The 22,735-nt window shown below is 37.7% G+C and overlaps 1 protein-coding gene across 2 annotated transcripts in view; it reads right to left on the bottom strand.

Moving 5' to 3' along the window:
• Window positions 1-22,735, bottom strand: part of lingo1a (leucine rich repeat and Ig domain containing 1a) — a 165,293-nt gene that overhangs the window by 8,123 nt on the left and 134,435 nt on the right. The window lies entirely within an intron of this gene.

Genomic DNA, 22,735 nt, shown 5'->3' with positions numbered 1-22,735 from the left:
CCTCAAGGTGTATGAACATATAGTGGCATTGAGGAGCACAACAAAACAACAACAAAATTAAACAAATTTTAGGAAAAGACAAACTACAAAGCTAGTTCCTAAATTGATTTAATGAAACTTGTAGAAATACTACAACTGATTAACTTTTGAGTCAACCCATTTCAAGATACCCAACTTGGCCAACTGACTTAAAAAGAAAAACACACACACAAAAATGAGTATAACTCAAAACTATGGTGTAGTAGCAGCTGAGACTGATACTCTGAATGTTACCGGATGACAAACTATTTGCAGTCACTTATATTTGTTGTCAAAATATCTCATGAACCACTGGACGGATTTTAATGCAACTTTTAGGAATTGTACATGGTTGTACATCTACACGTTAAACTATTGGAAACAACCTAATTTAACTTAGAAAACAGAAATTACTATAATTCAGTCAATTTTACAGCTTTTGTGCAAAACCTGGTGTAGTAGTACTTGAGAGTCATTCACATTACATACGCCAATTGCTACTGATTGTGCAAGATTTTAGCATTACCTATTGGTGTCAACCCTATTTGTCTGTTAGCAAAATATCTCAAAAGTCTGCTTCTTTATATGGCTATAACTCAGTCAATTTTACAGATATATAGCTAAACTTTAGTGTGGTGGTAGATGAGAGTCACTTACAACATGTATTCTGAGCGTGACATCTCACAATATGGCAATATGTATTTGTTTAATAAAGATCTTTAATAACGTTTTTTGCCCAATATTGTGTTCTGCACCATCAAGTATAGTAGAAGCAAGATTATAGTACCAAGATGCTGCTTCTATAATCCTGTTCCTGTATCTATAATACAGATTTTTTTTTTTGCTTTCTGTTTTGTCTATTGCCCTAGAAATATCTAAGTCTAGTTTCTTTGTGCATACACATTTCAACTTTACTTATTACAGCAATCCACGAAAATCTGGTTTGCTGCTTTCTTCAACCTTTCAGATCTTTGTTCGACAGGTTTCATGTCTGCTCTTGTTGTATGTTGATGATTTATTTGTTCTCTCCTTCAGCTGTCTGTCTCCATTAGACTCATCCCAATGAGCACAAGAGAACATAAGTGGGTAGAAGACTGATCCATCGCCCAAAGCTTTAGTTTACCTGTCACGAGGCATCACTCCTGAGCCTTGTTAAATACCATTGTTAAATACCTGTAAGCTTCTGGGAAATCCACAAGATGATGCTGACGTTATTTGCAGCACAAAGTGTTAAAAGCCTTTAAAGCCTTTTCCTGGGCAAACTGCTTAGTCAGCTGCCAGGATAATCCATGGTGGCCAAACGCAGGAATGGCTTTTGATTTCCTCGGCTATACACACGGCTTTGTTGGTCTTTCTCTGGGTAGTTTTGATGGAAATCTGCACCCTGATCCTCCAACTCCTCTTTCAATTAAACCAGAGATTTATCTCTTTTTTCCCTATTATGTTTTTTTTTCCTTTTTAGCCAATATTTCCATTTATACTAGATCATATAATTAGAAAATGAAAGTTGAAGGAATGCATATGACCTGCTACTTTTCATGTCATGCTTGAAAAGTCTAGGCTAATGGCAAGACAAATTAGTGCCAGTTTTCTTCATTGGGTTTCATGTGTAGTGTTTGACATATGTGATTGGGATGACTCTCAGCTACTACCATATCAAATTCTATCTTAATAGCTGTAAAAAAAAATACTTTAATAGAGTAATTTTAGTGTTTGATACAATCGCTTGGATTTGGTGGCCATGTCAAATGGGGTTGACTCCAAAAGTTAATCAACTGTAGATGTTCACCCAGTGATTACTTTCTGTGAGTTTCATTATAATCCATCCACTGGTGCATATTTTGCTAACACTACAGTCACAGACACATACAGACACAGGCAAAAACATTATCACGTCTTCACCTTTGGATGATAAAAACAGGACCCAAATGATGAAATTCTATACAAAAAAAGACCTAATAACCTCCTCATCCTGATTTATATAACTGATAATGTGCACTGAGAACTACATTTTGGCTAAATTTTTGTTACCCAATAGTCGGTGACCTCTAGCTTGCTAAATAAGATGTAATTTTTTTATATTCCTTTAGCATTGCCTGGTTGACTATTCAAAAGTAAAGATACCCTTCGGTCATTGAAAGAGCTAAGCAGCCTGCCAGGACTGCCGGCTGGATCTGGACCTGTGAAATGGCAGAGCTTAAATGTAAGCCGATGGCCGACAGATGGACACCAGAGCCCTAATCCAGCCAAAGAAGCTGCTTGATGCAACAAGGTGCAGAATTCCAACAGTGCCCTGCTGCTATCCTGACAAAACTCTGCAGTGGAGCCTGTTGACATGTCCCACCTGAAGTTTATCTTGCACAAGGGGTGTTTTTTTTTTTTTTGGTTTCTCTTTCTGAAGGTGCTCTGATTACTAATGTCTCACTGCAGCCGTTTTGGTCAAACTTAGAAAATACCATTATGCAGTCTCGTGCATTATCATGAGATGTCATGCTTGAGATATCTGTTGTGAATGACTCTCAACTACTACCACATCAAATTGTATCTCAATATCTATAAAACTGATTGAGTTATAGCAATTTTTGTATGGGCTAATGTCAGTTAGCTGTGGCATTCATATTGGATTGACTCAGAATGTTATTCAGTTGTAGATGTACATTCAGGGATTTTTATTTTTTTTTAAGTTTCATCAAAGTCCATCAAGTGGTTCATGAAATAATTTGCTGATAGACGAGCAGAGTTGACTCCAACGGTTAATGCTAAAATTAAAAGCAAAGATCCTGTACAATGAGTAGAACTTAGAGTATGTGCTGTCAAAGGCTCCCAAGTACAACTACATCAAATTTTATTTCAATATCTGTAAAATTGACTAAATTATAGCTATTTTTTTGTTTTTAAAGTGAGCTGGGTCTTGTTGCCATCTTAAATTATGTTAGCTCCGAAAGTTAATCAGTTGTAGATTTACATTCACTGAATATTTTCATGAAAGTTTGTCATGTGGTTCATTAATTTTTTGTGGTTACTTTTTTTGGAAGGGAGGGGGTATTCAGTGACAGTGAGCCTAAAGAGATACTTCAATGAACTTTGAATTGACGTTATCACTAGTTTGCATCTTATCAGACATGACAGTCAAAGAGACAGTAGTATTGAGAAAAAGATGAAGGTCTTCGTCCAGGCTAGGCAAACAGCTAGCCATATGAGTGCCAGGTTTTTGATTTTTGTTGTTGTTCTATTATTAATTGCTTTTCAGATTTACTTTTTCTTCTTTTAAACAACACACTTGTGTAAAATGATGCTACAGTAGCTAATATTGAACCTCTACATGTTGCATACACCGTTTGTTTAGTTTGTTGTTTTCCAAACTGAACATCCAAGTTATTACGCAAATGTGTACGTGTAAAGCGTAGATGAACTGTGTATATGATAATAATGCTGAGCCTGCTGAATGTATCTGTCTGATGGGTGGTGAGTCAACTTTTTGACTAACTGGACATGCTGATCAGGTGGACCAAATTTATCCCCCAAGATGACAACACTCGCTCCCACAGAGCGAGGTTTATCATAGACTACATCCAGAATTTGGGAGTGGAAAGGATGGGATGGCCTGCCTGTAATCCTGACCTCAACCTCAATAAACAGCTGTAACTTGGGCATGCTGTTTGTTTCAGAGTGACCAACACAACCATGTTGGCTAACTTGCCACAAATGCTGATTAAAGAATCGGATGCCATCCTACAGCAGTTTATGACCAAGCTGGTGAGTAGCGGTGCCAGGCTGCTGTGGCCGTGTATGGTTCTTCCACATGATACTGATGTCTCTGTGTGTTAAATGAATAAATTGTTAATGTCTTGTTTCTTAGGAATTCAATCATTCAAATCCAATAAACAGCACCAGACAAGAGTCAATATCAAAATATGCTGTTTGGCATTGGCAGAGAAGATTTGGCAAGTTTTTCACAGGCACAACTCACATACTCAACTCTGCTGCTCAATTCACAAAGGAATTTTTTTTTACAAATGTGGCACCATTTACGAGAAAATAAATAGCCTTTCTAACAGTATAAGTTTTAATTCCAAGAAGCATTGTTATAACAAAGAAATAATTAACCAAACACGATTTCTCTTACTTTCTGTGCAAAGTTTATTGGACAGAACATCACTTTAACCTTGGACTATCCCTTTAGGATAAATAAAGCATAAATGCTACAGTAGCAGCTATGTGAGGCAATCCTTCAGCACAATATTGTTTAAAGTTTAATGGCATCATACTGATACGGCCTCAACAGCTTCAGGTTACAACACTGACCCAATAAAAGCATTTAATAGGAAGCTAAAGCATCATCTGACACAGAGAAACAAATTCTACAAACAGGCTAGAAATAGTAACTTTCAAATGCGTTTTGTCTGGTGTAAGAATGAGATCAGTAGACATGTAAATGGACAGAAATAGTGCAGTCATCCACCTACGGAGAGGGTGAAAAAAATGATGTATTTATTTGAACAGTTGTGACACATTTGGAGTCTTCAGCAGTAGAAAGTAACCATGAAGCAGCAGACTGAGCTCCCCTGTAGAGAGCTGCTCCTTTTCTCACAAAAGCTGAAAGAAAAATGCTTTATGGGTCCGTCACTCACACACATAGACACACGCTCAGATGCAATGAAATTTCTGACTGCTGTGTCCTCTGATGTTTTGTACCCCCCACTATGAGCCCTGATCTTCAGGATTGGGGACAACCGGCTGACTGAGCCTCCATAAGGCTGGAGGCAGTTGTGTCAAGGCAGTTAGACATGGACTTCCCTCCAAACACGGCAGCGAATGCCAGCCTTTACTGCTCCACTGGCAAAGCTGAAAAAACTGCAGTGCAGCCATGGCAATAAAGGTAGGCAAAACAATAACCGTTGAAGGTCAAAGGACTTGAGCATTTTAGCGTGTGGGCTTTTGTTTAGTTCAGAAGACCGAGATGCCAGCACTAACAAGACCCCAGGAGATGCTTTAGAAAGTCTGCTCCATGCAATCAGCAAGAGAGAATGAGTTTTATTTTCAGTCAGCATCTCTTGTCATGCTAGTAAATCAATTTTTCAGATCACAACCTTTGTTTCATCAGGTATAAAAATGGCAGCTAAAGGACACTAACCTCAGCTTCTACAATGGGTACTTTTAGACCACAAAGGACCGATTAATAATCCTAGTATACATTTAAGGTAGTATCCTTTCTGTTTTGGTTTGTTTTTAGCACTGACAAAACTGTGGCCCTATGCAGCCCATATAACTACATTTATCTGGTCTTTTTTGAGCTCCTACTTCAATGGAGGCACATTTTTGGCTCAGAAGGGACTCTGTAGATGAGATTGGTCCATACTTATACCTATTAAAACTGCATTTGCATTGCTCTACATATAAGTAAGTAGAAGCTACTTAATTGTCGCTGTTAAGTGCTATCACATGCTCTGATATAGGGTTTTTTCAAAAGTTTACATAAAGTAGACTGGCCTGCCAAATGAGGGGCCATCCACAGCTTTAGGTATGGTGCCCACTATTGTTGTTGAACGTCATAAGTGATGTTTTTGTGTTGGCTGTCTCGTATGACCAACAAATGGTGTTCAATCACAGCATTCTCCAATCACATTGGTCCTTAGATCCACTCTACAGTGGGACTAACAATCCTCATAACCCCCAGATATATAACTGTTTGGTCGAAAAGCATCTAATGACAGTTTAGTCATTCAGTTCATTCATACAATGCAGAAACTTCAGTAAAATACAATTCACTGTTAAACTGATTTTACTAAACAAATATACTCAATATAAGCTTGTTGTAGATTTTCAGTTGTGAGGATATGCTGCTGCATCATCCTCATTCTCATTACACCGTATTACCAACAAGGGCAGAGAATCAATTATTATCACAATTGTAGAACATTGCTCTTGTGTATTTGGCAAACAGTGTGTGTGTGTGCAAGTGTGTGTATGTGTGTGCACCTATCTACGGCTGAATCTCATGTGGATTCTGCAAACAAAATTTAGTGAAGGTACTAAGTTTGACTTTGCAATAGGTTTGTTGAGGATTAGTTAGAAAACTGTTCTTTGCAGTTCTGATGATCCTACTTACACATATTTTCCTGACTAAACATTAAACCTTTCTTAAAAAAACAACTTTAGTCCTTTTAAATAATAAAACTGCTTTGATTGTATTAAATGCAAAAAATTGTATTATTTTTGAACTAATCAGTTGTGGATGTTTAAGAACAATTGGTAATTTATATGGTACATGTTTGTTTTCTCCTGAACTAAACCAAGTCATCAGTTCTCATTCATTCTTGATGAAATGTTCTCATTCCCTGGCAGAAAACCTAAAATTAGGAGGAATCACTGATGTTTCAACATTTGGACCGTAATGAGTTCTATACTTTTTGAAAAGGCAAAAGAACCGAGGCAAATAAACAACCTGTCCCATTCCTCTTTTGATGAGCTGCCACAAAAACATTTACGTGTCTAAACATCAATGTTTTCCTTACCCCAACAAGGCAGATTCATTTGCAAAATTTTTACTTTGGTCTTTGAGATACCAGCACAAGAAAGTCAAATGAGACCTGATTTTAGATATTCAGCAGCTACCTAAAAAAACCTTATTTTAGTCCTTGCTAATATGCAGCACACTCAGTAGCTGCAGATCATTTTTTCATAACGTTTTCAGGATGAAGATGTAACCTGCGTCTTTCTCAAACTAGTTGCCTTTCTTAAATAAATTCAAGATTAAAGTAACGTTAGCAAACCTCTGAAGTTTCACAATCCAAACTCATCTTCTTCTTTATCTACTTTGTTAGTCTTTTACAAGAGTTACTGTGACACAACAATACAAATGTGAAATTTTGTTGCTTGACTGAAATGTTACAATTCTCAATTATTATGTAGGCAGCAAACTCACTTACATCACTGTAATTATAATGAATTGTTCGTGTTCACATCAAGAAACAACTTACAATTTTCACATTTTTATTAGTTATGAATAGGGATTAGAGTTTCATTCAAATCTACCAGTGGTTCATATGATATTTTGCTAACAGACAAAAGGGGTTGACTAACAATTAATGTCAAAGTTTTAAAGATCTTGGACTTTCTGTTACTACTTGGAGTATGTATAGATAACATCCAACTACTATCACACCAGATTTTAGCTCAATATCTGTTAAACTGATTAGGCCATAAACATTTTTCTGTTTGCTAAGGTTGATTTGTTGGTGCAGCCATCTTGAATCTGACTGACTCCAATATATAATCAGTTGGATAGAGACACTCAATGATTTTGATTACTTTCTAAAAAAAAATTTCATATATTTTTCATATATTTTGTGAACGGTCAAGCAAATTAAAACACACACAGCCATGGGCAGTTACATGATCTCCACTCTTATATGGCAGCAGGCCATAATACTGTTAGAATAGTACGGTTAAAAAAGATAATACTGTTGTGAGGACTGAATCACCCACTCTTGAGCCACTCCTGACCTGTGTGCTCTACGTATATTTTAGTCGTTAAAAAAAGAAAAAACTCAATTAACTTTAATTTAAACTGGATTATGGAACAACCACCGTAATAAAATTTCCATTTACGTCTCTAGGATACAGCTATAATAGCAGTGACTAAACCACAAGCTGCACTAGTTCCTCAATTAAGAGAGTCAACATAAAAACATGTCTTTGTTTCATAATGAATAATTAAGGCTATATCTTATCGGCTGTTTGGACGCATGATGGGCCCAGTGCAAAAAGGCTTGGGGCCATATTGACTTTAATTGTGACTGGCGTTTAAAGGCTTCCTCCCAGTGTGGCAAAGAAAATGTCCCCTTTGCTTAGCTGAGACTGCAGCTCACAGCGAGCCCTTTTCAGAGGGAAATGAGCTGTAATTAGTTGATAAAGAGTAAACCCTGATGCAGAAAATGCCACACCAGTGCACTGGGATCAGAGACCCGAGGATACTGCAGTTTCATGCTGTAGTGGAGAATAAATTAGGGACTAAACACAGGCCAAGGGAGCTCCAACAATGCAGGAACTGTTTGCAACATTCATTAGCTATTTACAGCAAATAATTACCAAGAAACATTTGTTAGGTGAAATGAACTTTACGTTATTAAAGAAGAATGAAAAGGTTGTTAAAATCTGACATACACAACAAGCTGTCTTCTTAGACCAGATGAATGTGTAGAAGACAGATAAGACACAGAACAAAATGTCTTCTATGATGGTAAAATGAAAAAAATTATAATTGCTAATATAGTATCAGTGTAGTTGTTGGCTGATAGAAAACAGTTCATTAATAAAAACTGGACAACTACATTTTTTTTATGCATGAGAGGAGAATATTGACCAGATGGTGGTCTCCCAGTAACAATTTAGCAATTGTTTTAGTTTAGTGGCTTTTTTGGGAGGTTTACACTTCTTTTTGTAGTAATGATAAACTTAAAAAGACAATCTTCATAATTTTAATAACTTTGCAAACTGTAGCATCATATAGTATTTACACCACCTCTGTTCAGAAAAGAAGTAGTTTAAAAAAAATGCTGAAATAACTAAAGTCACCACCAGATGGGACAAACACCAATATTAAGAATGCATCATATCACAATATAAAAAATATTTTAAGCATGACTAGAAGGTCTCCCAAAACATTTTTTTTCTTTTGGTTGGTTTGTGTTTTTTTTTCTCTCAACATTGTTCACTATTTTCTCATGATTCAAGTTTAATGGTAACAAGATAAAAAGATCAAAAAATAGAAAAAAACAGTAAAAATATCACCATTGTTGTTTGGTTACTTAGTGCACACTTGGTACGCAAAGCAAAAGTGAGTATGTGTAGAGTAGGGTACGACATAATTTGGCAAAACCTCTGTGTACTCCACACTGTTACAACAAAAATAGCAGACTTGTCCACACAGCAAAGCAGGTTTCCAAAACATTCTGTCAATTTGTTGTTTCTAAAGAGATCCTTGTAAACATGGCATTGTTTCTGTAATTACATTTTGAAGAAAAAAAGGGCAAGACAATTAAACAAAATATTCTAACCACTGACAGCCGAACATCCAAAATAACAGAACACTAAAAAATCAAGAACTTCCTCCAAAAATGACAATGCACCCAGTACCAAAAATCTTGTTAAATACTCAAAGAACAACACAAGGTGTAAATCTGGTCATCAAGAACCCTCCAGACTTTAATCCATTTGAACAGTGAATGAATCAAAGGAGCACAAGTCCCAGCTCTTAACCCACAGGATTGTAAAGCTCCACTACAAATGTCTCCAGGGCATTTTTAATGTTGGGCATCATTGATTGTTATTGACACATCAATCAGCCTTATAGTTTTGTTTAACTCTGTAGCCACAAAATTTTTATATTCTAGTCTTGACCATTTGTTTGATGCAAAGCTTTTTTTTTTTTTAAATAACTCCCTTAACTCGGTTAACTTGCTTAGGATTTACCCCATCTGAGTGCAAGGGCGAAGACGAATACACAGTCTCCCAAGTGCTTGATCAAAGGCCAGAGTAGCATTTACTCCATGAGTCAGCTAAAGCTGAGAGATGGATTGCATTTATGGTCTATAACAAAACAAAGGTAGATTTCTTTTTATTCCTTGTTTGCAGCAGTGTAAGAAAAGTCAAGCCTTGCGAAATCTTGCAGTCAAGTTACTGAGTTACTGCCTACTTTTCTGAGCAGCTTTTTTTCTTTTTTTGTCTTGTTTGGAGGGGTAGCTGTTATTTTAATGACTGCTGACCCAGACTTTCATGTGTCGAGCTTTCAGAGCTAATGAGAGTAGACTCAGAACATTTGAAATTCATAAAGTGCTGCTCTTGCACTGGCAACCAGAGACTCAGGATCCACGTTCCCACTTTAACAAATTAACTGATAATTTATGCAAACAAAATGGCGCCTGTTGAGTCATGCTAACGGATTGCAAATGAATATTTTGGAAAGGGTTTGCTAGGTGAGCCATTTGAATGTCTTTCTGCTGACAGGACGAGGTTCAAGCATACCAAGGGAAAATATTCACGCACAGTGAGCTCTGTTATTCATAATAGTTAGTGAGTTTTTTTTCCAAACTGCCACAGTAGACATAAATTAATATAACCCAACCATTACAATTTGAGGGTAGAGAGATGAGAAGAAGGACTGACCAAGAAGCATTGATTTTCCCTACATCCACACCAAAATATGCAAGTGCTTTTTCTGTTTTTCTGCCTCCACAATCGACAGCGAGTGAGGCAGGCCTGGCTGACCCCACCGTGGCTCCAGTGTAGAGATAGGGGAGCTTAATCCATGTCCTCTGAGAGATTGCCCAGAAAGATGAAGCCTTAATTAGCCAGATAAAACCCCACATAATGACATGTGAACACAGACTGAGAAATGAGGTCTAAGCTGAAACAAAAGGAAGGAAAAAAACAACAAAGACTATCATTTTAAAAGATGGGCAAGATGGGTTCTCATGAGACCGTTGAAGTGCAGTGGATNGGGCAGATGACTCTCACTTAGCATCAGCTCATCTATGTGAGCAATCCACCTGCTCCAAATTCTTTTATAAGAAGCTTAGAGAAAAACGCTGACCTTCATATAATCAAAGATTATGCACGGGAAAACAACAGCAACAGTTTTGGAGTACTTAAATAGAACTCATGGGAGACTAAAGCAATTAAATGCAAAATTACTTGATAAGCTGTCCTTGCATCATCCCATCCCCTATCTTTGGGTTTCTGTAGTAGGAGAGGAGGTCATGAAGATAGTGAAAAGCAGAAAATTACAACTCTGCGGTTCTGATATTCTAAGTGGTACCGAAGAGGAGCAGGCACTTGCTTTAAGAGAGAGACAGTAGATATTTCACATGCTTCACAGGGATCAGTGACAAGGTGACCCTGTATTGTATTACCAGATGGCTTAATGGGATAGATAGTGTTTTTTTAATGGGCTTATGTGGAGAACTGATGAGCCGTCAGGATCTTACCTGCAGCAGACTGTGGTTAGTGAATCCTAGTTTGCAGAAGGCAGAACTTTTCATGGGGGAGCCAAGCTAACAGCAACTCAAGGATTCAAGGATCCTTTATTGTCATACCATCTCACACTTGCATGTTTGTGGTATGAAATTCAGACTTACTAATACTTTGGTTTTCTTTAAATTATAAGTTTTGTTATTTTGGTTATTATGTTTAAATGTTTGGCTTGTTGTTTCATCATTGACATGAAATGTTCTCCATTGCCCCTGTTTCCAGCTCCTCATGGCTCAACTTTATTCTGTTAGTAATCAGCACACCTGTTGTCAATCATCAGTCACACCTTGCTAGTTTTAGGAGTGGGAGGTAAAATCTATTTTTAATTAATCCATTTTCAAATGTCAAAATGGAAATTTGTGCTGCCACTTTACAAGAATCAGCAGAGTAATTGCTGCATTAGGCTGTTTTTCTTTGTATAGTTGGCATAGTTGCTGTAGTATAAACAAGTTACAGTAAAGCTGTGTGTTTTCACATCATTTTTCATATTTTGTCACTGAACCACAAAAAAAGTACAGTATTTCTGTAAAAACTAGGTTACATTATCACAACAGGACTCTTTAGTAATGACTTTGAAATATTGGATTTGTGGATAAGTTTCCAGTGATAAACATGATGATAATTGTATTAGCTTTCCTATTGTGTTTTTCATGTTCAGTTAGCATCTATGCTAATTGTTGGTCAGCAGCTTGTGATTAATAGGGTTTTTTTGTGCACTCTATTATGCATAAACTATTTAACTCAGTGTTTATTTAGGTAAAATAAATCATTGTTGTTTAAGTTTCTAAACGGATAATTGTTTCATAATCGCATCACAGCTTTCTGAATCATAATCAAACTGAATCTTTCAGTGAAAAGTAAATTTACTAAAATGGAAAAACAAAATCGCTGAAAACCTAAAGAGTTTATATTTCTTTACACTGTCAAAAAGCCTCACTGGATTTGGAATGCAGCTCACATCAAAGCCCATCTGGCCTCAATGTAAAAAAAAAAAGCCTTTAAGTGAGATCTGTACTGCCGCTCACACCTCAGTTAATGACAGTGAGCGTCTCTGTAGAGTAGTCCCTTTGTTGCAGCATGAAGACAAACTACTCTATATGCTTTTGGACATATTTTTTAGATTTCAAGCCGTATTGTCCTCTACTGTTTTCATCCTTGTACATTGTGTGGTATTTGAAGATAAGATATAAAAATAACAGTGGAGTTTTCTTGTTTTCTCAGTCCTAAAACCTTCACTGCTGTTTTGACACACTTAAATATAGAGCAGACCTTGAGATGAGGTAACTGGAACAGCACATTAACAAATGACTTTCCTCCTACCTGTGAGCAATGAAACAACATTTGAATTGCTAATTTAGCTAACAACTTAATGCTGCATTCCAAACTGAAACAATTAGTCATCCAATGAGTTAATTGTTACAGCTATTTATTTGGCAAGTATGGTATACCTGACATCCCATAGAAAAGACTGCTGTGTTACATTCGTTTACTGTTTTTTTTATCTCGTTTATATTTTGATAATCTTTGGGCTTTAAGACAGTTCCATCAACACAAAACCTATTACTGTAAAACACTGAGTATTTTCTGCTGTTTTATAGACCAATTAAAGTATTAACAAGTAACAGCTTAGCAAATTCATCCATAACAAAATAAAATGTTAGTTATTGCTGCATGAAATTCGGAGACCGTGATGAGACAGTATCTATTAACGCTCAAGTAGGTGATAATGTTTTTTTGCCCGTGTATGTGTGTATGTCAGGGTGTGTTTGTGTATCTGTCTGTTACCTATAAATTTTAAGAAACACTGGGCGAATTTTAATTAAACTTTCAGAAAGTAATCATTAGATGTACATCTACAACTGATTACCTTTCGGAGTCAACCCAATTCAAGATGGCCACCACAGCCACTTGATCTTAGAAAACACACAAATTACTATAATTTAGTCAATTTAATAATATTGTACAAAACAGTTGTGTGATTGTACCAGAGAATCAGTTGCAACACTTTTAACGTTATTTTCACTCTGTCCATTTTCAACATAAGATGACTCTAGTCTGAAACTCTGGCATGAAATGTGGCGGGCAATATGCAATTTTTTTTTTTTTTTTTCAAGAAAAGCTAGGTCTTTAATTCTTTCTGTAAGCCTGGACTTGCAAATAGAAGGAAAAAAAGCTACATATTTTTCTTTTTGTTTTTCTTATTATTGCCGACAAAGCTGCAACAAGCACAAGGTAATGCAAAAGAGCTGAATTATTTATTTGAGATTTGCATATCTACCACAAGTTCAGGACCAGGGTGAGGAGAGATTGTATTATGAAGGAAGATTAGTCCTGTGTTTCCTTTGCAGATTGCAGAAACCACCTTCACTCAACCCATTTCTTCACATTAAAACCAGGATGTAATGTATTCCAAAAGTTGCACAATTTTAAGAGCAAGATGTTATTCTTTTTTCAAGCCTGACATTGACTTTTTTTTGTCACCTTAACTTTTTGCCCAACTTTACACTTTTCAGCCCTTTGCTGAATCAGTTATAAGGGGTTAAAGTGCCTGACCCCCTCCTCTCACCCCCCCCCCTACGCCGGCGCTCCCTCAGACCTGATCTCTTTCCCCTTTTTCAATCCCTGAAGGTTCACAAACTACTTTGCACTTCTGTAGCAGGGCGTCATACACACGCCAGCATTCTACAAGGTCAAATGCCATTTCATTTCCCCGTCTATGATGGCTGCCTGGCTTTTTCATCAGCCTCGACCAACCTCCCCCCTCCACACACACACACACACACACGTGCTACCACCACCATTTGACCAGTTAAACTGCCCTTACCGGTCCCCTCAGATTTAAAGGATGTGACAGAGTGTCACTGAAGTTGAAATATGTCTATCCAGAGGCAATGCTTAAAAAAAATCAGTCTCAACGTAGCTTCACAACTATGTTTTGCTTTTGTGACGGGTGAAAAAAAAAAAAAAAGCAAACTACAATGTGGCAATGGTAAAAATCATATCTTTGTATTATAAATGTGCAATAAATCAAATTTGTAGTTTTGATTTCTGCCCCACACAATCACAAAAACAGTATAAGTGACCAAAAAAGGATTATTATTTAAGATATTTTGCTTTTGGAGTGAGTGCTCTTCTTGTCTTGCCTGCTAAATGTGCTGCAGCTTCACCCGCCTACAGAGAGCTCCACTGTATTCAGAAACTATGACATTTAACACCAGAAACAAAGTTTATAACAAAGCAATCAATGTCTAAAGGAAGTGTGTAAGCTTTATTTCGTACTTAAATGACGCACAAAGAAAGACGTGACAGCTTGAACAGTCAAATTAAAACAGAGAAAAAAGCACTGTGGAATCAGATAATAAGCCATAAAGAAAAAACAAAACTACACGTTTAGATGAAATATTTTCAAAACACAAATATAACTTCAGTTAAAACCTTTTAACTCCATGTTGAAGCAGCTGTATGCTGTCCAGCTGAATTTTTGAGGAAAAATAAGCTGTCGTCAACAAAACAACAGACAGGAAATAATACAGTAAAATGTCATCACATTCAAATCACTGAATGTTTTGTTGAACTGAAATATTAGTTTTCTGTATTTTTGCTAAGATTTGTCAATACTCATATTAAATAATTAAAAAATTTGCTATTCAAGAACATCATAAGACACTTTAAAAGTTAAAAAAAATGAAGTTACATCATAAAATGTGGTATTTAAAAAAAATTGAAAGGAAAAAAAAAAAGTTCTTAGAGTCCTACAATATATTGGATTTTCTTTAATTTTCTTTAATTGTGTTTGTTATTTCCTACATTTGAATAAATACTTTGTTGGTTCTTAAAGGGAAACTTTAAAAGGAAGGTATTGAGGAAAATTTGGGTTCTCTAGAGCTTTCTTTCTTTTCATTAGAAACTGAATACTGAATTAGCTCTTGGCTGCTGGTCACATTAAATAAGCAATTTTTGACATTTTCTTTTGGCTCTGAAACCTTATGACTGGGGATTTGTAATTATTTAGTTAAACCTCTACACTGGAACTATTGATGACATTTAAGAAAAAGCTAAATAACAATTATTTGCTGCCTTGATTATTTCCAAATTTATCAATGTTTGCAAAAGTTGTACATCTCTGAGAAGTGTTTGACAGGACAGGAAATTGGAAAAAAGATTCTTCACTGTTGGAGTTAGGAATAGAAAAGACACGATGAATAAATGTTTTAATTTACCAGATGCAATTCACAGCCAGGCTGGTAAAATTAGGTATGTCATGTTTAAGATATCACAATGAAACATTACCAATTACTGGCCAAACATTCCTGGAAGGAATGCATATCGCTCGCCGCCTTTCATGCCAGCGTTTTAAACGGAAATCAGCAAAGAGGGTTGTTGCCCTTATTAATTGCCAAAGTTTTAAGCCAAACTATTGTGCTTGCTATAAGTGTTGTTGATATTGTTTAGCTACCTACCACATCATTTTTTAGCTCATAATCTGTATTTCCTTTATAAAATAATACTGGAATATTTAAAAAAAAATTATAATTGAGTTTTGTAAGGTTGATCAGCTGCGGTGCCCATCTCGAATAAGGTTGACTCCAAATGTGAATCAGCAGTAGACGTCCATGCATTTAATACTGTCTGAGAAGTTTATTAAAATCTGTCCAGTGGTTCATGAGATATTTTGCTAACAGACAGACAAATGAACCCAGACAAAGGCATTTATATGATTGCCCAGTGCCTTTCATGGCAGTGGGCAATAAATCTAAATGACCTTGTTCTAAAATTACGCAAATTTTTCTTTCCAATATTTTGACAGACGACATGTTTTCGTAACAACACAACTGTTAATAAAGGAGTTGGGATGTAAACCTGTTCAGATGCTACACTTTTACACGTTGCAACATGTGGCTCTGTTTCCTGCCCTCAACGTTTGGTGGAATTATCGCCGCTTCTTCTTCATGTCTAGCAAATGAACATCTCTTTATGCCACCCGGTCCGGTCGATAACCTGAAATCTGACACCTTGTTTTTTTCTCCCGGCACATTCGCTCTCCTCCATCAACAGTTTTAGCAGCTCTTTGTTACAGCCTGCTGCTGTCATTCCTTTCTCTCTCTCATTCTGCGTTGACAGTGAGTGGGTGAAAGAAAGCCGGGGTGAGGATGGGGAGAATGGGAAACAGACTAGACAGACAGAGAGAGAGAGAGCTTTTAGGGAAGTTAAACCCGGTGAGAGAAATTGAGGGAGAGAACCAAGGAGTTTGAAGTGGGGCGGGGAGGGGTGTAAAGAGCTTTTAGTGAACTAAAAGCCTCTGCCCCCTTCTTTTTTTTTTACCTTAAAGCAAAGCCCCTGTTGTCTTGAATCACATGATGAAAAGGAAGTGACTGTCAACCAGGAAAAAAAAGTAGCAACACTGCTGATTTAACAGAAGGAAAGCATAATGGGCCTGAAGCACATTAAAATATTTGAATTATCTGAGAACACTTTAATCCAAGTGTCATGGTGAATAGCCCTTCTATACTTTGGCAGCATTTGAACATTGGTGTCTATGGTCTTAATGAATTCTAATGGGATTAGTGGCTTTTAATAGAACTTTATAAATGCCATGAAATAGCAACAACATGAGTTCAGACACATGCTCAGCCTTTACTCAAAACTAATTAGCATAATTTATATGCTGTGCTGTTTAGATTAGTCCTAAACTGGGATGTTTCATAAGCACGCAATACATACAGTGGCTTCAGAAAGTATTCAGACCATCAACAGAGAAAAAGACAGACTCTTAACTTCTGTTGTCCAAAACAAAATGTCTGTATTTTGGGAACTGCCATGTTGTATTTTTGGAGTCAGAGGCTGCACACTAGGGACGTGTTGGCTGTAGCATTGATATGAAAGTCCCGCCTCCACAATTTTCCAACTCACTAACAGGCTGTCATATTGTCAATCTGTGTCACATGACATACTTTTAAGCCCCAATCAATTAAATGAAACTAAACATATGTTAAAAACTGCATATTTGAACAGGACTGCAAAGGAAAACCAAAACCTATGCAAATCAACACCTAAAAACATTAGCTGAGGTGTAGGTTTTTTTTTTCCATTCTATTTTTTTGTCAGGAAAATGTCCCATTTGTTTACATTGATAGACTGGACTTAAAAGTTGTACCGCAGATGTTTCAATCACTTACTTCTTTTTTTTTTACATTCAGTACTCCAGAATGACAAACGGACCTTTTGCAATTGAATTATTAAGGAAAAACTTGAAGCTTCACATCTACATAGAATCCAGATCCTTAGTACTGACTTGAGGCTTGAGCTTTCCAAACTCTTAAAAAGCCTTTCCTTAATCCAAAACAATCTGCCAATCAGTCAAAAACACATCCACATCATGATGCTGCCACCACCATGCCTAATGTTTGGTATTAGGAAGGTGATAAGCTGAGAGTCGAAGCCATATAGTTCTGTCATGGTTCCATGAGACAAAATAATCTTGTTTCTTTATAGTTTGATTTTTGTTGTTGTTGTTTGTTTTTTCTAAGCAGGCTTCTGTGTGTTTTGTACTAAGAAGAGGTGTCCATTAAGCCACTCTGACATAAAGCCCAGTTCAGCTGAAGGCTGCAGTTATGGTTATTTTTCTGGATCTTATAGTTTCATCTCCACACAGGATCTGTGAAGCAGGCAGAGTGACAAGTGAAGTGAAGTTTCTGAACCCACTGTAACTGAATTCTTTCAGCTACTGTAACTCTCACTTTTAGAATGAGAGAGCCCTCCTGAAGCAGATTTGGTGTAAATGGAAACTCCACTTCCAGGAAGACCCTCAGTTAGCCTACTAGACAGAGGAAAAAGGTAGTTGAGAGCACTTGCACAGCACCTAAATGCTGAACTCTCTGAATTCTGCATCTCGATGGGGTATTTTAACTGCCATTATATCGGCGAGGTGGCGCTCGAACACAAGTCTTGTTCCCACTTATGGAAAATATCATATGCTCCATTCAAGTGAGGTTTGTGTGAGTGGAGGTGTTGTTGTCCAACAACGGTGTTTACAATCACCACTGAATAGCACTGTTTGACAAGATGCTTTCAGCTGAAAAAGATGCAGGCTTTTGTAATTTTGCCACACAATCAGCACAACTACAAAACAATTTATTAAGTCTGTTATTATAAAAGATGAGAGCAAATATCAAATGGAACAAAAACAGGTTTTGTCAACAGCTCAAAAGAAAAAAAACATTGTACAGAAAGACAAATATGAGACTTACACCATGAAAACGTTTTTGAATATGCTCTGAATTTTAATTCAGTACACAGTAAAGCAACATACTCTAACATATGTCCAACGTATGGCTACAAGCTGTAAAAAACAGAATTTACAGAATGTGTTTTTGTGGCCCGGTGAACCGAACTCGGTTGACTTCCTCTGAAGTGCTTTGGCTCCAGACACCCTTTCAAAGCTGCCAGTCAAATGCCTTCAACTGCCTCAGTCGATATGATTTACAGCCCACTAGCAGCTTAGCAGAGTGACATTAACTCGATCATTTAAAAGATGGGTGAGTAAGTCTTCCTGGCAACAGAAGTGCCAGAATAGACACTCCTCAGTCCCCATGCAGTGAATTCAAATGTTTTCTCCAGGGAGCAATGAAGAGCCTCAGTAAGCACAATAACATCTTGCCAACTCTTGACCCATCATTTAATCTACCATAACACCACATCTCCTAAATGGTTAAACCCAGAATGGTATATTCATCTCTGTAGTGACTAAAAAACTATGGAATTGGTCTTTTTAATTTAAACTGTTTAAAAAAACGCTCAAATCTGGAGCTAGAAAAATATACAGGTGTTAGTATCCTTACTGTCCTTCCTGTCACAATTAAAATATGGCACATTTATAATCAGAAAGTTAATTTGTGAAATTGTTAGCATAAGTTTTGATCTGTTCATTGTTTTCTCTCTTTAAGGTCCCCTCACACAGGAGAATGACCACACTACACAATCTATAAGAATGGAAAATTTCCTTCACTGTGAAAGCAATCATGACACTAATATTATGATTTTAGAACCTGCAAAATAGGTTTTTCCCTGCTCTTACCATACTCTATTCTCCTGCCTTGGCACGACTCTTTTGGACCGCATCAAGACGCAGCTACGATTATCACATCTACACGAGGTTCTTTCCATGATATTGTCGTGAATATGAATTATATGAAATATGAAATAAATTACATTTTTCAGTGACCAAGCCATGACAGTGCACATGGACCCCACGTCATGGATACGCTGCCATCATGTTCCCTCAAGTTCTGCCCAGGACTTTGATACTCTGCCACCCCAACGATAAACTACTTCGACCGCACTTCAACCAAACTCACAACAGACATTTAGTGCCATTGTGGATCTAACATGCTCAAAAACGCATTATAGAGATCCCACCACAATCTTAATACAAGCCTTAAGACCTTGTCAAAAATCTGCAAAGACCAACCATCATCTGGCTGATTTTTTTTACATCATAGCACCATCCTGTGTGATGGAAACATATCTCTGAATGTTCATCCAATAAAGATAAATGCAGCTGCCTGAACATGTGATAGTATCAAAACATGACATACCTTCTCTCATTTGCACACAGGCAGTCACAAGACTTGAATAAAATGCACGCATGTAAGTACTCTAAATCATTCTATTTGTTAAACATGTTAAGAACAGATGCATTATATTGGTATAACAGTTTGCATGATCAGAGGCCTCAGGTGTTATGGGTTAAATGTATTATTTTAATTAAGACAGCTATATTTTATTTAATGAAGCAACTTACAAGGGAAGACCACACTGGGAGACAATTTGGGGTTTAAAATCTCTGGTAACAAGCACACTTTGATATGTAAACTAGGTAGGATAAAACCAGCAACCTTTTGTTTAATGGACAACCATGCTACTTCCTGACCTATACTGTATGTTAGCCAGTCCTGTAGACTAGGAATGTAAGCATTGGAGCTGCCCAAACAATCAAAAATCGTAATAACTATGTGCATTATATCTACAATGCAAACACCTGCTTGGACTGCAATACATGTTTTTTTAATATTGTGCAACTCTAGCATGCATATAAGAGCAGTTGTGCTCACGCATCGGACAAGGCACATGCGAGTTCTTATGTCAACATGGCAAAGTGGCTTTTTATATGTGCGCTTGAGCTACTGACCTGTAGGAGCCACTACTGAAGAAAAAAACTGCTACTCAGAAGGCATGGCACTAGACGAAGTTGTACAGAAAGTAGCCAATTCATACATACACACACACACTTCGATTTAGTCCAGTCATACAGGTGGCTGAAGAAATTAACCTGCTTATCGAACAAGCTCCGCTTTACAGGTAGAATTTACCTGTACTTTACTTGTTTTTTTTTTTCTTTTTTTGAAATACTATTTTTGATTAGAGTTGCAATAAGCCTTGAAAGACTATTTAGCTATTTAAATAATAAAAAAACAAAAGAACAGTTCAGTGTTTTCTGTATAGTTAAATATATCCCACAGAGACCACAGTCCAGATTAGAGTACACTTTACTTATAGTGGGAGGTTAGATATTAAAGGATTAAGGGCAATGAAATTTTAATTAGAAGATTGATTTCCGAAATGATACGTTTGACAGCCATCATGATGGTGATAAAGGCCAAGTGAAGGGCAGAGCAGACCCCATCAGCATTACAATGCAGCATTTTGAGTTGGATCATGTGACACAAACAGATACTCTGAAGAGCAGCATGATTTGTTTGCAGAATTAAACATTAGCTTCTTGGTGTTTGGTCACATGGAAACCTTTGAATTATTAGTCTGCCCACCATAAAAACAGTAGACAATATGTGTAAGGAACAAAACTACATTTTGCATGACAAAAAACAACAACTGGATGTTTAGTTCTGAGTTGTTCAATGCTCATCTTTCCCTTTGTGGGACTTATTCCCGACTCTGCAATGACACATGCTGCTGAAATAGCAAAATGAAGACCACATATGCAGATGGCCTTTTGACATCACTTGCAACTATCCTTCCTCCTCAAATTCAAATGACATCCACCAAGGACACGACTGAATCAGATTCCCACCCCTCCCCTACTCTCAGCCTCCCATCATAAAACTATACTGTGATTCCACTGCAGGCCTTTTATTGCAGATGCCACCCAGCCTCAGGCATCGCAAAATCAAGACCGTGGCATCAAATGGAACGGCATCTGGGTGTTGTAAAAAGAAAAAAAAACAAAACAAAACATAATTGGCGTCCCATGTGAGAACTTGCAGCGCTGTGTCATCGTAACATCATGTAGGCACCGCGGCCTCACAACTGGGAGCTAATAAACACCTTGTCGATGCAGAAAGGTGTCAGCTTTACACCCAGGATGAAGTGCGTCTCCAGGAGACATGAGAACACGTCATAAGCCGGCATTAGCCCACTCTCTAATAACACTGCTGGTCATTTAAGTGTGGCTGTGAGGGAAGCGAGCCTGTGATCAGTCACCGACGCTGCCGTCCACGCCATCACCACCCACTCCGTCTCGACTGCTCCGGTCTGCTGTCAAATCCACGCTCAAGCTGATTTCTTCCATGAATTATTGATGCAGCACACACTCTTAGGCCGATCTTATTGTTTTGCCTCTCCGTTCCATCTACATGTGATTAGATTACAAAACACACTAATATCTAAGCATATACCTCCCTGGAACTGTCATGAGGGGCTCGATTTTCCCATGATATCTGATGCTCTGCATTAAATTGACCACTATGTAGAGGTTTGGGTTATTGCAAGCATTGATCAGTGAGCTGTAATTCAATATAGGATGTCAGTAGAAGCGTAACGCTGTAGGATAGGAGGGACATTTGCAATATGCCACACTGCAGGGCACAAAGGTGAATCCTACTGATGGCTGTAGATAGCCAAGGTCAGCCACGGCACATTTATTTAATGAAGGCAGCCCCAGACCGTAAGCGGACAAAGCCGATCACACACTTGAGCAAGTTTCTTGGTTGTGGCAGAGCGGCCACAATGAGTTGGCCGAGCAGAGCCCCAGTCGCTGAAGAAATCCACGGGAAAACTTGAAAACAGGGATTTTAAGGGCCGGAGGTGGCATCAACACACCAACAGCAGCGGATTAACAGGAACACTCAGCTTGATAGGGTCACACGAAAGTCGCTTAAAAAACACAAAACCATCACTTTGATGGGTAAAGAAGCTCACTGCGCCACACCCTTGCACCCCCCTCCACGTGACATCTCATAGTGTATCATCTTATCTATTAGATTGGACTGTGGGAAACATTCAGAGAAGCAAAGGAAGAGGATGATGCTCCAGCTCTATCCGGCTCCCCGCTCCCTCCGGTTATTTTATTTATAACATATGAAGCTACAGCACTTTATGAATAACCGCAGGCACAGCATCACACCGTCTCTAATACTCAGCGCACTAGATTTGTGTGTTTTATATACTTCAGATACATATAGAAAATATATTTATAGGAGGCTGAGCTGCACAGTAAAGCTGGAGACATTCTGGGGCCACTCTTCCACATTTCCTGCCAATGTTGCCATGAATAACAAACAACAGAAGGAGTGTGGCACCATAAACGCACAAGTTTCATTCTGTGTCCCATATTGTCGCAGTTAAGGCTATATATAGACAGCCCCCCCCCCCCCCCCACGCACCGCCCCCC

This window comes from Kryptolebias marmoratus, linkage group LG11, assembly GCF_001649575.2.
Source record: "Kryptolebias marmoratus isolate JLee-2015 linkage group LG11, ASM164957v2, whole genome shotgun sequence".
Classification (NCBI taxonomy): Eukaryota; Metazoa; Chordata; class Actinopteri; order Cyprinodontiformes; family Rivulidae; genus Kryptolebias; species Kryptolebias marmoratus.
Note: the sequence above shows the minus strand (reverse complement) of the source record. Positions and strands in the feature narration are given on the sequence as shown.